This window comes from Lolium rigidum, chromosome 1 (assembly GCF_022539505.1).
Source record: "Lolium rigidum isolate FL_2022 chromosome 1, APGP_CSIRO_Lrig_0.1, whole genome shotgun sequence".
NCBI classification, from domain to species: Eukaryota; Viridiplantae; Streptophyta; class Magnoliopsida; order Poales; family Poaceae; genus Lolium; species Lolium rigidum.
This window is the reverse complement of record NC_061508.1, coordinates 30,468,330-30,481,560: the sequence shown is the minus strand read 5'-3', so window position 1 is coordinate 30,481,560 and position 13,231 is coordinate 30,468,330. Positions and strand designations below refer to the sequence as shown.

General features: G+C 43.7%; 1 pseudogene; it reads right to left on the bottom strand.

The window, feature by feature from the left end:
* Positions 1-549: 549 nt before the first annotated feature.
* LOC124706308 lies at positions 550-12,602 on the bottom strand (annotated as a pseudogene).
* Positions 12,603-13,231: the final 629 nt, after the last annotated feature.

The following is a 13,231-nucleotide window of genomic DNA, read 5'->3' as shown; positions in this document are numbered from 1 at the left end:
TCAGGAGGGTTGGGCGGCAGTGCCAGCGGTTTGGGGCCAGCAGTGCCGGGGTGCGTTGGCCGGAAGTGCCGGCGGCCCGGGGCCGGCAGTGCCGGGGTGCGTCGGCCGGCAGTGCCGGCTGGATGAGGCCGGCAGTGTCGGGGTGTGGCGGCCGGTAGTGCCGGGGTGTTGAGGCCGGCAGTGCCAGCCCTGGGCGGTGGCCTCCGGCTGAAGCTCCCCTTCTCCTCCTTCCTTGTCTAGCGTCGGGCCACCCTTGACGTACTCCTCTCGAGGCTCATATCTGATGACACAAAATACATTGGCATGAGGTAGCATTCCATCCAAAGTAGTTTCAAGGTCTAGCGTCGAGAGGATTGAGTTCACCTCTTCATGTAGAGCTTTCACTCGTGCTCGAGTCATCGGTCCACTTGGAGGACTAGTTGGCCTTGGTGTAGTGTCGTCCTTAGGCGGGGCTACATCATCTCCCCCCTTGGGAAAGAGTCGTCCTCGACTCGTGCTTCTCCTCATCTCCATGATAGGGTGATAAGTCCGAGATGTTAAACGTGTTGCTCACCAAGTACTTGGATGTTGGTATGTCGATGATCGCTTGAGAACCTTAAAGGGACCATCTCCTCTTGGCTTGAGCTTGGAGTTGCGTTCATGGGGGAACCTTTCCTTTCGGAGGTGTATCCAAACGAGGTCTCCTTCTTCAAATATTATTTCCTTCTTCTTGGCGTTGAGGCGGGTAGCTTGGTGAAGTACATGCTCTTGGATGGTTGCTCTTGTGTCTTCGTGTAGCTTCTTCATGGTTGTGGCGCGCTTGTCGATGTCCATGTTCGTTCTCTCATGAAGTGGAAGTGGGAGGATGTCGAGTGCCATGGGTGGGTCGAAGCCATAGACGATCATGAACGGACTCCTTGATGTCGTGGAGTGTTTGGCTCAATTATAGGCGAACTCCGCGTGGGGTAGGTACTCTTCCCATGACTTCAAATTTTTCTTCACTAGCGTGCGTAGGAGCGTTGAGAGGCTTCGATTCACCACTTCTGTTTGTCCGTCCGTTTGCGGATGCGAGGATGATGAAAACAAGAGCTTGACTCCAAACTTTTCCATGAGCGACTTCCATAGATAACTCATAAACTTGACGTCTCGATCCGACACAATGCTTGACGGTATTTCGTGTAGGCGAACGACTTCCCTGAAAAACAATGAAGCAATGTGTGAAGCATCATCGGTCTTATGGAAAGGTATGTGATACGTCTCCGACGTATCGATAATTTCTTATGTTCTATGCCATATTATTGATGATACCTACATGTTTTATGCACACTTTATGTCATATTCGTGCATTTTCTGGAACTAACCTATTAACAAGATGCCGAAGTGCCGATTCGTTGTTTTTCGCTGTTTTTGGTTTCGAAATCCTAGTAACGAAATATTCTCGGAATTGGACGAAACGAAGACCCGGGGGCCTATTTCGCCACGAACCTTCCGGAAGACCGAAGAGCATACGAAGTGGGGCCACGAGGTGGCCAAACCACAAGGCGGCGCAGCCAAGGGGGGCCGCGCCGCCCTGTGGTGTGGGCCCCTCGTCGGCCCCCGACTCGCCCTTCCGCCTACTTAAAGCCTCCGTCGCGAAACCCCCGATGCGAAAAACCACGATACGGAAAACCTTGCGAGACGCCGCCGCCGCCGATCCCATCTCGGGGGATTACGGAGATCTCCTCCGGCACCCTGCCGGAGAGGGGATTCATCTCCCGGAGGACTCTACACCGCCATGGTCGCCTCCGGAGTGATGAGTGAGTAGTTCACCCCTGGACTATGGGTCCATAGCGGTAGCTAGATGGTTGTCTTCTCCTCATTGTGCTTCATTGTTGGATCTTGTGAGCTGCCTAACATGATCAAGATCATCTATCCGTAATACTCTATGTTGTGTTTGTCGGGATCCGATGGATAGAGAATACCATGTTATGTTAATTATCAAGTTATTACATATGTGTTGTTTATGATCTTGCATGCTCTCCGTTACTAGTAGAGGCTCGGCCAAGTTTTTACTCTTAACTCCAAGAGGGAGTATTTATGCTCGATAGTGGGTTCATGCCCGCATTGACACCGGGACGAGTGACGAGAAAGTTCTAAGGTTGTGCTTGTGTTGTTGCCACTAGGGATAAAACATTGGCGCTGTGTCCGAGGATGTAGTTGTTGATTACATTACGCACCATACTTAATGCAAGTGTCTGTTGCTTTGCAACTTAATACTGGAGGGGTTCGGACGATAACCGGAAGGTGGACTTTTTAGGCATAGATGCGGTTGGATGGCGGTCTATGTACTTTGTCGTAATGCCCAATTAAATCTCACTGTACTTATCATGACATGTATGTGCATTGTTATGCCCTCTCTATTTGTCAATTGCCCGACCGTAATTTGTTCACCCAACATGCTTTTATCTTATGGGAGAGACACCTCTAGTGAACTGTGGACCCCGGTCCATTCTTTAATACTCGAAATACAAATCTGTCTGCAATACTTGTTTTACTTGTTTTCTCTGCAAACAATCATCTTCCACACAATACGGTTAATCCTTTGTTACAGCAAGCCGGTGAGATTGACAACCTCACTGTTTCGTTGGGGCAAAGTACTTTGGTTGTGTTGTGCGGGTTCCACGTTGGCGCCGGAATCTCTGGTGTTGCGCCGCACTACATCCCGCCGCCATCAACCTTCAACGTGCTTCTTGGCTCCTCCTGGTTCGATAAACCTTGGTTTCTTTCTGAAGGAAAACTTGCTGCTGTGCGCATCATACCTTCCTCTTGGGGTTGCCCAACGAACGTGTGAAATACACGCCATCAAGCATATTTTCACGGCGCCGTTGCCGGGAGATCAAGACACGCTGCAAGGGGAGTCTCCACTTCTCAATCTCTTTACTTTGTTTTTGTCTTGCTTTATTTTATTTACTACTTTGTTTGCTGCATTATATCAAAACACAAAAAAATTAGTTGCTAGCTTTACTTTATTTACTTGTCTTGCACTCTATATCAAAAACACAAAAAAATTAGTTTACTTGCATTTACTTTATCTAGTTTGCTTTATTTACTACTGCTGAAATGGCCACCCCTGAAAATACTAAGTTGTGTGACTTCACTAGCACAAATAATAATGATTTGCTATGCACACCTATTGCTCCACCTGCTACTACAGCGGAATTCTTTGAAATTAAACCTGCTTTACTTAATCTTGTTATGAGAGAGCAATTTTCTGGTGTTAGTTCTGATGATGCTCGCTGCCCATCTCAATAATTTTGTTGAACTATGTGAAATGCAAAAATATAAAGATGTAGATGGTGACATTATAAAATTAAAATTGTTCCCTTTCTCATTAAGAGGAAGAGCTAAAGATTGGTTGCTATCTCTCGCCTAAGAATAGTATTGATTCCTGGACTAAATGCAAGGATGCTTTTATTGGTAGATATTATCCCCCTGCTAAAATTATATCTTTGAGGAGTAGCATAATGAATTTTAAACAATTGGATAATGAACATGTTGCTCAAGCTTGGGAAAGAATGAAATCTCTCGGTTAAAAATTGCCCAACCCATGGACTGACTACTTGGATGATCATCCAAACCTTCTATGCGGGACTAAATTTTTCTTCGCGGAATTTATTGGATTCAGCTGCTGGAGGTACCTTTATGTCCATCACTCTTGGTGAAGCAACAAAGCTTCTTGACAATATGATGGTTAATTACTCTGAATGGCACACGGAAAGAGCTCCACAATGTAAGAAGGTAAATTCTGTTGAAGAAACCTCTTCCTTGAGTGATAAGATTGATGCTATTATGTCTATGCTTGTGAATGGTAGGACTAATGTTGATCCTAATAATGTTCCGTTAGCTTCATTGGTTGCTCAAAATTCTAGGCCATATCCTGCTAATGGTAATTCTTATGGTAGATATGTTTCGCCTAATGAGGAAAAGATGTTAGAAATTGAAAGATCCACCAAGAGCTTTATGCAATCACAATATGAGCAAAATAAATTGTTTACTAAAACTATGAATGAGCAATCTACCTTGTTGAAGAATATAGGAAATCAACTTGAAAATTTGAATATGGAGATTTACGGGTTGCAAACTAAACTTGCAAATGCTGAAGACCGAATCTCATACATGTCTGCGTCACAATCTTCTTTAATTAATAAAATGGCTGCTAAACCTGAGGATATTGAAAATAAAATTGTTACTACAGCAAGTTCCATCCAAGTTAGAATTAATGAGAATATAAGATTAATGGCTGAACTGCGTGCTAGGTGGGATAGAGAAGAAAATGAAAAACTAGCTAAAGAGGAAAATGTAGCTAAAGTTTGGACTATTACCACCACTAGCAATGCTAATGATTCATATGTTGCTGCACCTCCTACTATCAATGGTAAAATAATTGGTGTTGGCAATGTTTCTACTCCTAGTGCAAAGCGCGCAAAATTACCTGAAACTGCTAAAACTGCTGAAACTGCTTGTGATAAAACTGCTGAAATTTTTTCCAACCTTGGGGATGATAATCCCATTGCTTTAGATTGTAATGATTTAGATTTTGATGATTGCCACATCTCTGAAGTTATAAAGTTCTTGCAAAAACTTGCTAAGAGTCCCAATGCTAGCGCTGTAAACTTGGCTTTCACAAAACATATTACAAATGCTCTCATAAAAGCTAGAGAAGAGAAACTAAAACTTGAAACTTCTATTCCTAGAAAGCTAGAGGATGGTTGGGAGCCCATCATTAAAATGAGAGTCAAAGATTTTGATTGTAATGCTTTATGTGATCTTGGTGCAAGTATTTCTGTTATGCCTTAAAAAGTCTATGATATGCTTGACTTGCCACCATTGAAAAATTGTTACCTGGATGTTAATCTCGCTGATAATGCTAAAAAGAAACCTTTGGGGAAAGTTGATAATGTTCATATTATGGTTAACAATAACCTTGTCCCCGTTGATTTTGTTGTCTTGGATATTGAATGCAATGCATCTTGCCCCATTATATTGGGAAGACCTTTTCTTCGAACCGTTGGTGCTACTATTGATATGAAGGAAGGTAATATTAAATATCAATTTCCTCTCAAGAAAGGTATGGAACACTTCCCTAGAAAGAGAATGAAGTTACCTTATGATTCTATTATTAGAACAAATTATGATGTTGATGCTTCGTCTCTCGATGTTACTTGAGTTACACTTTCGCGCCTAGCTGAAAGGCGTTAAAGAAAAGCGCTTATGGGAGACAACCCATGTTTTTACTACAGTATTTTTGTTTTATATTTGTGTCTCGGAAGTTGTTTACTACTGTAGCAACCTCTCCTTATCTTAGTTTTATGTTTTGTTGTGCCAAGTAAAGTCTTTGATAGTAAAGTAAGTACTAGATTTGGATTACTGCGCAGTTCCAGATTTCTTTGCTGTCACGAATCTGGGTCTACCTCCCTGTAGGAAGCTCAGAAAATTAAGCCAATTTACTTGCATGATCCTCAGATATGTACGCAACTTTCATTCAATTTGAGCATTTTCATTTGAGCAAGTCTGGTGGCCTAATAAAATCCATCTTTACGGACTGTTCTGTTTTGACAGATTCTGCCTTTTATTTTGCATTGCCTCTTTTGCTATGTTGGATGAATTTCTTTGATCCATTAATGTCCAGTAGCTTTATGCAATGTCCAGAAGTGTTAAGAATGATTGTGTCACCTCTGAACATGTGAATTTTTATTGTGCACTAACCCTCTAATGAGTTGTTTCGAGTTTGGTGTGGAGGAAGTTTTCAAGGATCAAGAGAGGAGTATGATGCAATATGATCAAGGAGAGTGAAAGCTCTAAGCTTGGGGATGCCCCGGTGGTTCACCCCTGCATATTCTAAGAAGACTCAAGCGTCTAAGCTTGGGGATGCCCAAGGCATCCCCTTCTTCATCGACAACATTATCAGGTTCCTCCCCTGAAACTATATTTTTATTTCGTCACATCTTATGTACTTTGCTTGGAGCATCGGTTTGTTTTTGTTTTTTGTTTTGTTTGAATAAAATGGATCCTAGCATTCACTTTATGGGAGAGAGACACGCTCCGCTGTAGCATATGGACAAGTATGTCCTTAGGCTCTACTCATAGTATTCATGGCGAAGTTTCTTCTTCGTTAAATTGTTATATGGTTGGAATTGGAAAATGCTACATGTAGTAACTCTAAAATGTCTTGGATAATTTGATACTTGGCAATTGTTGTGCTCATGTTTAAGCTCTTGCATCATATACTTTGCACCCATTAATGAAGAAATACTTAGAGCTTGCTAATTTGGTTTGCATATTTGGTTTCTCTAGAGTCTAGATAACATCTAGTATTGAGTTTTGAACAACAAGGAAGACGGTGTGGAGTCTTATAATGTTTACAATATGTCTTTTATGTGAGTTTTGCTGTACCGTTCATCCTTGTGTTTGTTTCAAATAACCTTGCTAGCCTAAACCTTGTATCGAGAGGGAATACTTCTCATGCATCCAAAGTACTTGAGCCAACTACTATGCCATTTGTGTCCACCATACCTACCTACTACATGGTATTTATCCGCCATTCCAAAGTAAATTGCTTGAGTGCTACCTTTAAAATTCCATCATTCACCTTTGCAATATATAGCTCATGGGACAAATAGCTTAAAAACTATTGTGGTATTGAATATGTACTTATGCACTTTATCTCTTATTAAGTTGCTTGTTGTGCGATAACCATGTTCCTGGGGACGCCATCAACTATTCTTTGTTGAATATCATGTGAGTTTCTATGCATGTCCGTCTTGTCTGAAGTAAGAGAGATTTACCACCTTTATGGTTGGAGCATGCATATTGTTAGAGAAGAACATTGGGCCGCTAACTAAAGCCATGATTCATGGTGGAAGTTTCAGTTTTGGACATACATCCTCAATCTCATATGAGAATAATAATTGTTGCCACATGCTTATGCATTAAAGAGGAGTCCATTATCTGTTGTCCATGTTGTCCCGGTATGGATGTCTAAGTTGAGAATAATCAAAAGCGAGAAATCCAAAATGCGAGCTTTCTCCTTAGACCTTTGTACAGGCGGCATGGAGGTACCCCATTGTGACACTTGGTTAAAACATGTGCATTGCAAAGATCCGGTAGTCCAAGCTAATTAGGACAAGGTGCGGGCACTATTAGTATACTATGCATGAGGCTTGCAACTTTTAAGATATAATTTACATAACTCATATGCTTTATTACTACCGTTGACAAAATTGTTTCATGTTTTCAAAATAAAAGCTCTAGCACAAATATAGCAATCGATGCTTTCCTCTTTGAAGGACCATTCTTTTTACTTTTATGTTGAGTCGGTTCACCTATCTCTCTCCACCTCAAGAAGCAAACACTTGTGTGAACTGTGCATTGATTTCTACATACTTGCATATTGCACTTGTTATATTACTCTATGTTGACAATTATCCATGAGATATACATGTTACAAGTTGAAAGCAACCGCTGAAACTTAATCTTCCTTTGTGTTGCTTCAATACCTTTACTTTGATTTATTGCTTTATGAGTTAACTCTTATGCAAGACTTATTAATACTTGTCTTGAAGTACTATTCATGAAAAGTCTTTGCTTTATGATTCACTTGTTTACTCATGTCATTACCATTGTTTTGATCGCTGCATTCACTACATATGTTTACAAATAGTATGATCAAGGTTATGATGGCATATCACTTCAGAAATTATCTTTGTTATCGTTTTACTCGCTCGGGACGAGCGAGAACTAAGCTTGGGGATGCTTGATACGTCTCCGACGTATCGATAATTTCTTATGTTCTATGCCATATTATTGATGATACCTACATGTTTTATGCACACTTTATGTCATATTCGTGCATTTTCCGGAACTAACCTATTAACAAGATGCCGAAGTGCCGATTGCTCGTTTTCTACCGTTTTTGGTTTCAGAAATCCTAGTAACGAAATATTCTCGGAATTGGACGAAACGAAGACCCGGGGCCTATTTCGCCACGAACCTTCCAGAAGACCGAAGAGCATACGAAGTGGGGCCACGAGGTGGCCAAACCACAAGGCGGCGCGGCCAAGGGGGGGCCCGCGCCGCCCTGTGGTGTGGGCCCCTCGTCAGCCCCCCGACTTTGCCCTTCCGCCTACTTAAAGCCTCCGTCGCGAAACACCTGATGCGAAAAACCACGATACGGAAAACCTTACTGAGACGCCGCCACCGCCGATCCCATCTCGGGGGATTATGGAGATCTCCTCCGGCACCCTGCCGGAGAGGGGATTCATCTCCCGGAGGACTCTACACCGCCATGGTCGCCTCCGGAGTGATGAGTGAGTAGTTCACCCCTGGACTATGGGTCCATAGCAGTAGCTAGATGGTTGTCTTCTCCTCATTGTGCTTCATTGTTGGATCTTGTGAGCTGCCTAACATGATCAAGATCATCTATCCGTAATACTCTATGTTGTGTTTGTCGGGATCCGATGGATAGAGAATACCATGTTATGTTAATTATCAAGTTATTACATATGTGTTGTTTATGATCTTGCATGCTCTCCGTTACTAGTAGAGGCTCGGCCAAGTTTTTACTCTTAACTCCAAGAGGGAGTATTTATGCTCGATAGTGGGTTCATGCTCGCATTGACACCGGGACAGTGACGAGAAAGTTCTAAGGTTGTGTTGTGCTTGTTGCCACTAGGGATAAAACATTGGCGCTATGTCCGAGGATGTAGTTGTTGATTACATTACGCACCATACTTAATGCAATTGTCCGTTGCTTTGCAACTTAATATCGGAGGGGTTCGGACGATAACCCGAAGGTGGACTTTTTAGGCATAGATGCGGTTGGATGGCGGTCTATGTACTTTGTCGTAATGCCCAATTAAATCTCACCTGTACTTATCATGACATGTATGTGCATTGTTATGCCCTCTCTATTTGTCAATTGCCCGACCGTAATTTGTTCACCCAACATGCTTTTATCTTATGGGAGAGACACCTCTAGTGAACTGTGGACCCCGGTCCATTCTTTAATACTGAAATACAAATCTGTCTGCAATACTTGTTTTATTGTTTTCTCTGCAAACAATCATCTTCCACACAATACGGTTAATCCTTTGTTACAGCAAGCCGGTGAGATTGACAACCTCACTTGTTTCATTGGGGCAAAGTACTTTGGTTGTGTTGTGCGGGTTCCACGTTTGCGCCGGAATCTCCGGTGTTGCGCCGCACTACATCCCGCCGCCATCAACCTTCAACGTGCTTCTTGGCTCCTCCTGGTTCGATAAACCTTGGTTTCTTTCTGAGGGAAAACTTGCTGCTATGCGCATCATACCTTCCTCTTGGGGTTGCCCAACGAACGTGTGAAATACACGCCATCAGTATGAAATGAGCCAGTTTAGAGAACCTATCCACTACCACAAAGATTGAGTCATGACCATGTTTTGTTCTTGGTAAACCTAGTACAAAGTCCATGCTTATATCCGACCAAGGAGCATATGGAATCGGTAAAGGCATGTAAATACCATAAGGGTTGGTGGTAGACTTAGCTTGTAAGCATGTGGTGCAATGGTTGCATAGACGCTCCACATCTCGCTTCATCTTCGGCCAATAATAATGGGTTGATAGCATGGAGAGCGTCTTGTCGCAACCAAAGTGTCCCATGAGACCACCTCCATGTGACTCTTGCAAAATCAACTTACGAAGAGAAGACTCGGGTATGCAAATTTTGTTAGCTTTAAACAAGTAGCCATCATGCAAGTAGAAATCATCAAATCCTATTTCAACGGAACACTTTGCAAAGATACGTCCAAAGAAAATGTCGGAAGTGTAAAGTTCTTTGATCTCTTCAAGACCCAAAACATAAAAGTCCAAGCAGGTGAGCAAAAGATTGTTCTTGCGGGAAAGAGCATCCACGACCACATTCTCCTTTCCCTTTTTGTATTTGATAACATAAGGGAAGGACTCAATAAACTCAACCCACTTAGCATGTATTTTGTTCAAATTGGTTTGACTTTTCAAATACTTCAAGGACTCATGATCGGAATGAATGACGAATTCTTTCGGCCAGAGGTAATGTTGCCAAATTTCAAGAACACGAACCAAAGCATAAAGTTCCTTGTCATATATAGGATAGTTGCGACGTGCGCCATCCAACTTCTCGCTATAGTATGCCATGGGTTTTCCATCTTGCATAAGGACTCCACCAATACCGAGTCCACTCGCATCACATTCAGTCTCAAAAGTTGTTGCAGAGTTCGGAAGAACGAGAAGTGGTGCCTCGGTAAGGCGCTTTTTCAACTCATCGAAAGCATTTGTTGGCCCTTGCCCCACACAAATGGAACGTTATTTTTGGTAAGCTCATTCAAGGGGCAAGCAATGGTGCTAAAATCTTTCACAAAGCGGCGGTAGAAACCGACAAGTCTATGGAAACTTCGAACTTGACCAACGGTGGTAGGCGTGGGCCAATTGTGAATGGCCTCAACCTTCAAAGAGTGCACTTCAATGCCATTTGCGGAAACAACAAACCCAAGAAAAACCAACTTGTTTTGTGCAAAGGTGCATTTAGGAAGGTTTGCAAAGAGCTTCTCGCGGCGCAAGATGCATAAGACTTCTCTCACATGTTGCACATGGTCCTCGAGATTTTTGCTATAAATGAGAATATCATCAAAATAGACAACCACACTCTTGCCAATGAGAGGTCTCAAGATATGGTTCATAAGACGCATGAAAGTTGAGGGAGCATTTGAAAGACCAAATGGCATGACATGCCATTCATAGAGACCAAGTTTGGTCTTGAAGGCCATATTCCATTCATCACCAATTGCCATGCGGATTTGGTGGTAGCCACTCGCAAATCTACCTTAGAGAAAATTGTGGCACCACTCAACTCATCAAGCATTTCATCTAAACGTGGAATGGGATGGCGGTATCGAACGGTAATGGCATTGATGGGACGACAATCCATACACATTCTTTGCGACTCATCCGTTTTAGGAACGAGAATGACCGGAACCGCACAAGGGCTAAAAGGCTTTCACGGATGTACCCTTTAGCGAGGAGATCTTGTATTTGGCGTTGTATCTCCTTTGTATCTTCGGGGTTGGTGCGGTAGGCAGCACGGTTTGGGAGGGGAGCGCCGGGTATGAGGTCGATGCGGTGTTCGATGCCTCGAAGCGGTGGTAGTCCATGAGGTAGCTCGTCGGGGAAGACGTCTTGAAATTGCTTCAAAAGAGACAACAAATACGAAGGAATGTTGGTTAAGGCATTAGTCTCCGACGATGGTCCATTGCAAATGAGCACATAGTGCAAAGTGGTGGATGGGTTTTCTTGCACTTCTCTCCACTCGCTTTTGGTGGCTAGGAGGACACTCTTTATCTCACTCATGTATGGCTTGTGGCGCTCACTCTCTTTTAGGTGGGTTGCTCCCTCTCCTCTCAACTCACTATGGTGGTTGTGTTGTTGTGCCCTCGCTAAATCCTTCGCATTGTCCGTGATGATTTGGATAGGAGTCATTGGGCGAAGCTCAAACTTCTTATCCTTGACCTTGAAGGTGTAGACATTTGAGTGTCCATCATGTATATCCTTCTTGTCATATCGCCATGGGCGGCCAAGCAACATGTGGCACACCGTCATGGGTACCACGTCACACTCAATGGTGTCTTCATAAGGGTCAATCTTGAAGTTGACGGTGACGGTATGTTGTATCTTGACGTTGCCCTTGTCACTTAACCATTGGACATGGTATGGATGTGAGTGCTTGCGGAGCGTGAGGTTGAGCTTCTCACACAACTCGGTGTTTGCTAGGTTGTGGCAACTTCCTCCGTCGATGATGACCTTGATTGACTTGCCACCAATACCGGCACGGGTTTGGAAGATGGTGCACCGTTGGTCTTCCATAGCTTGTGGTTGAGTTGTTAGCACCCTTGTGACCACAAGTGAGGGGCTTGGGTCATGCACACATAAGAGGGGGTCTTCTCCGCTTTATTCATCGTAATCTTCTTCATTGGCAACGGCGCTTGGACAAGAGCTTCATATTCACCTTCACTTAGCGTCTCTATGTCACCATTCTCCATAGTGATCATAACTTTTATATTCTTGCACTCAAAGGACTTGTGGCCTTGTGTTCCACACTTGAAGCAAGTGACATTGGAGGGTCCCGTAGAGCCCTTTGAGGAGGCGGTGGAGGTCACCGGTTGCTTCATGCAACTTTGGATAGTCGGTTGCCTGGATGGTGTAGAGGAAACGGAGGGCTTGACACTTGTTGTAGGAGTGGTTGTAGCTAGCTTGGAGGCGAAGTATGACTTGGACTTGGAGTACTTGATGTCCTCATTTACTTGAAGCTCGGCCTTGGAAGCTTGGTGAACCAAATCAACCATGTTGGAGTATTTTTGGAATTCCACGATCCTCTTGATGGAGTAGTTTAGGCCATTAAAGAACCTAGCAATAGTTTGGTTCTCAAATTCTTGGATGTTGGCTCGCATCATTGTCAACTCCATCTTCTTGTAGAACTCCTCAACGGTCTTGGTTTCTTGCTTCAAATTTTGGAGTTTGTTGAAGAGGTCGGTCATGTAGTGTGTGGGGACAAAACGAGCTTGCATCTCCTCCTTCATCTCTTCCCAAGTCTCAATTGGAGGCTCGCCCTTTTCTTCCCTTAGGGTGACCACTTTCTCCCACCAAGTGTTGGCATAATCTTCAAACTCAAGAGATGCCATGGCCACTTTCTTGGCACCGGAGTAGTTGTGTATGCGGAAAATCTTGTCAACCTTGAGTGCCCATGAGAGGTAGGCCTCGGCATCGTCTTCACCCTTGAACTTGGGCATGTTGAACTTGAGCTTGCCATACATGTTCTCTTCATCTTCCAAATTCCTTCGGCGAGGACGGGTGCCTTCATCTCTTGCAGCTTGGGGTGGTGGAGGAGGTCTTCCACAGCCAACCATAGCATTGGGTTACTGTTGTAGTTGAACACTAGCTTCACTTGGTTCGCGATGATGGTGTTGTCGAAGATCTTGACGAGGTTGTTGAGGTTGTTGACGAAGACCGTTGTTGGCTATCTCATCTTGAGCGTTAGCCGGGTCTCCTCTTCCATGTTGGTTGTGGCGAGGGTGATTCCGGAGATCACGCCGAGGTTGATCTTGATGACCTTGGTCTTGAGCATCCATGTGTGGCTCGCGATGAGGTGTCGGGTCCATGTTGAGTATGATGTTGTCGTGGGGTTGGTCGTCATGCCCTTGGTGGGCAT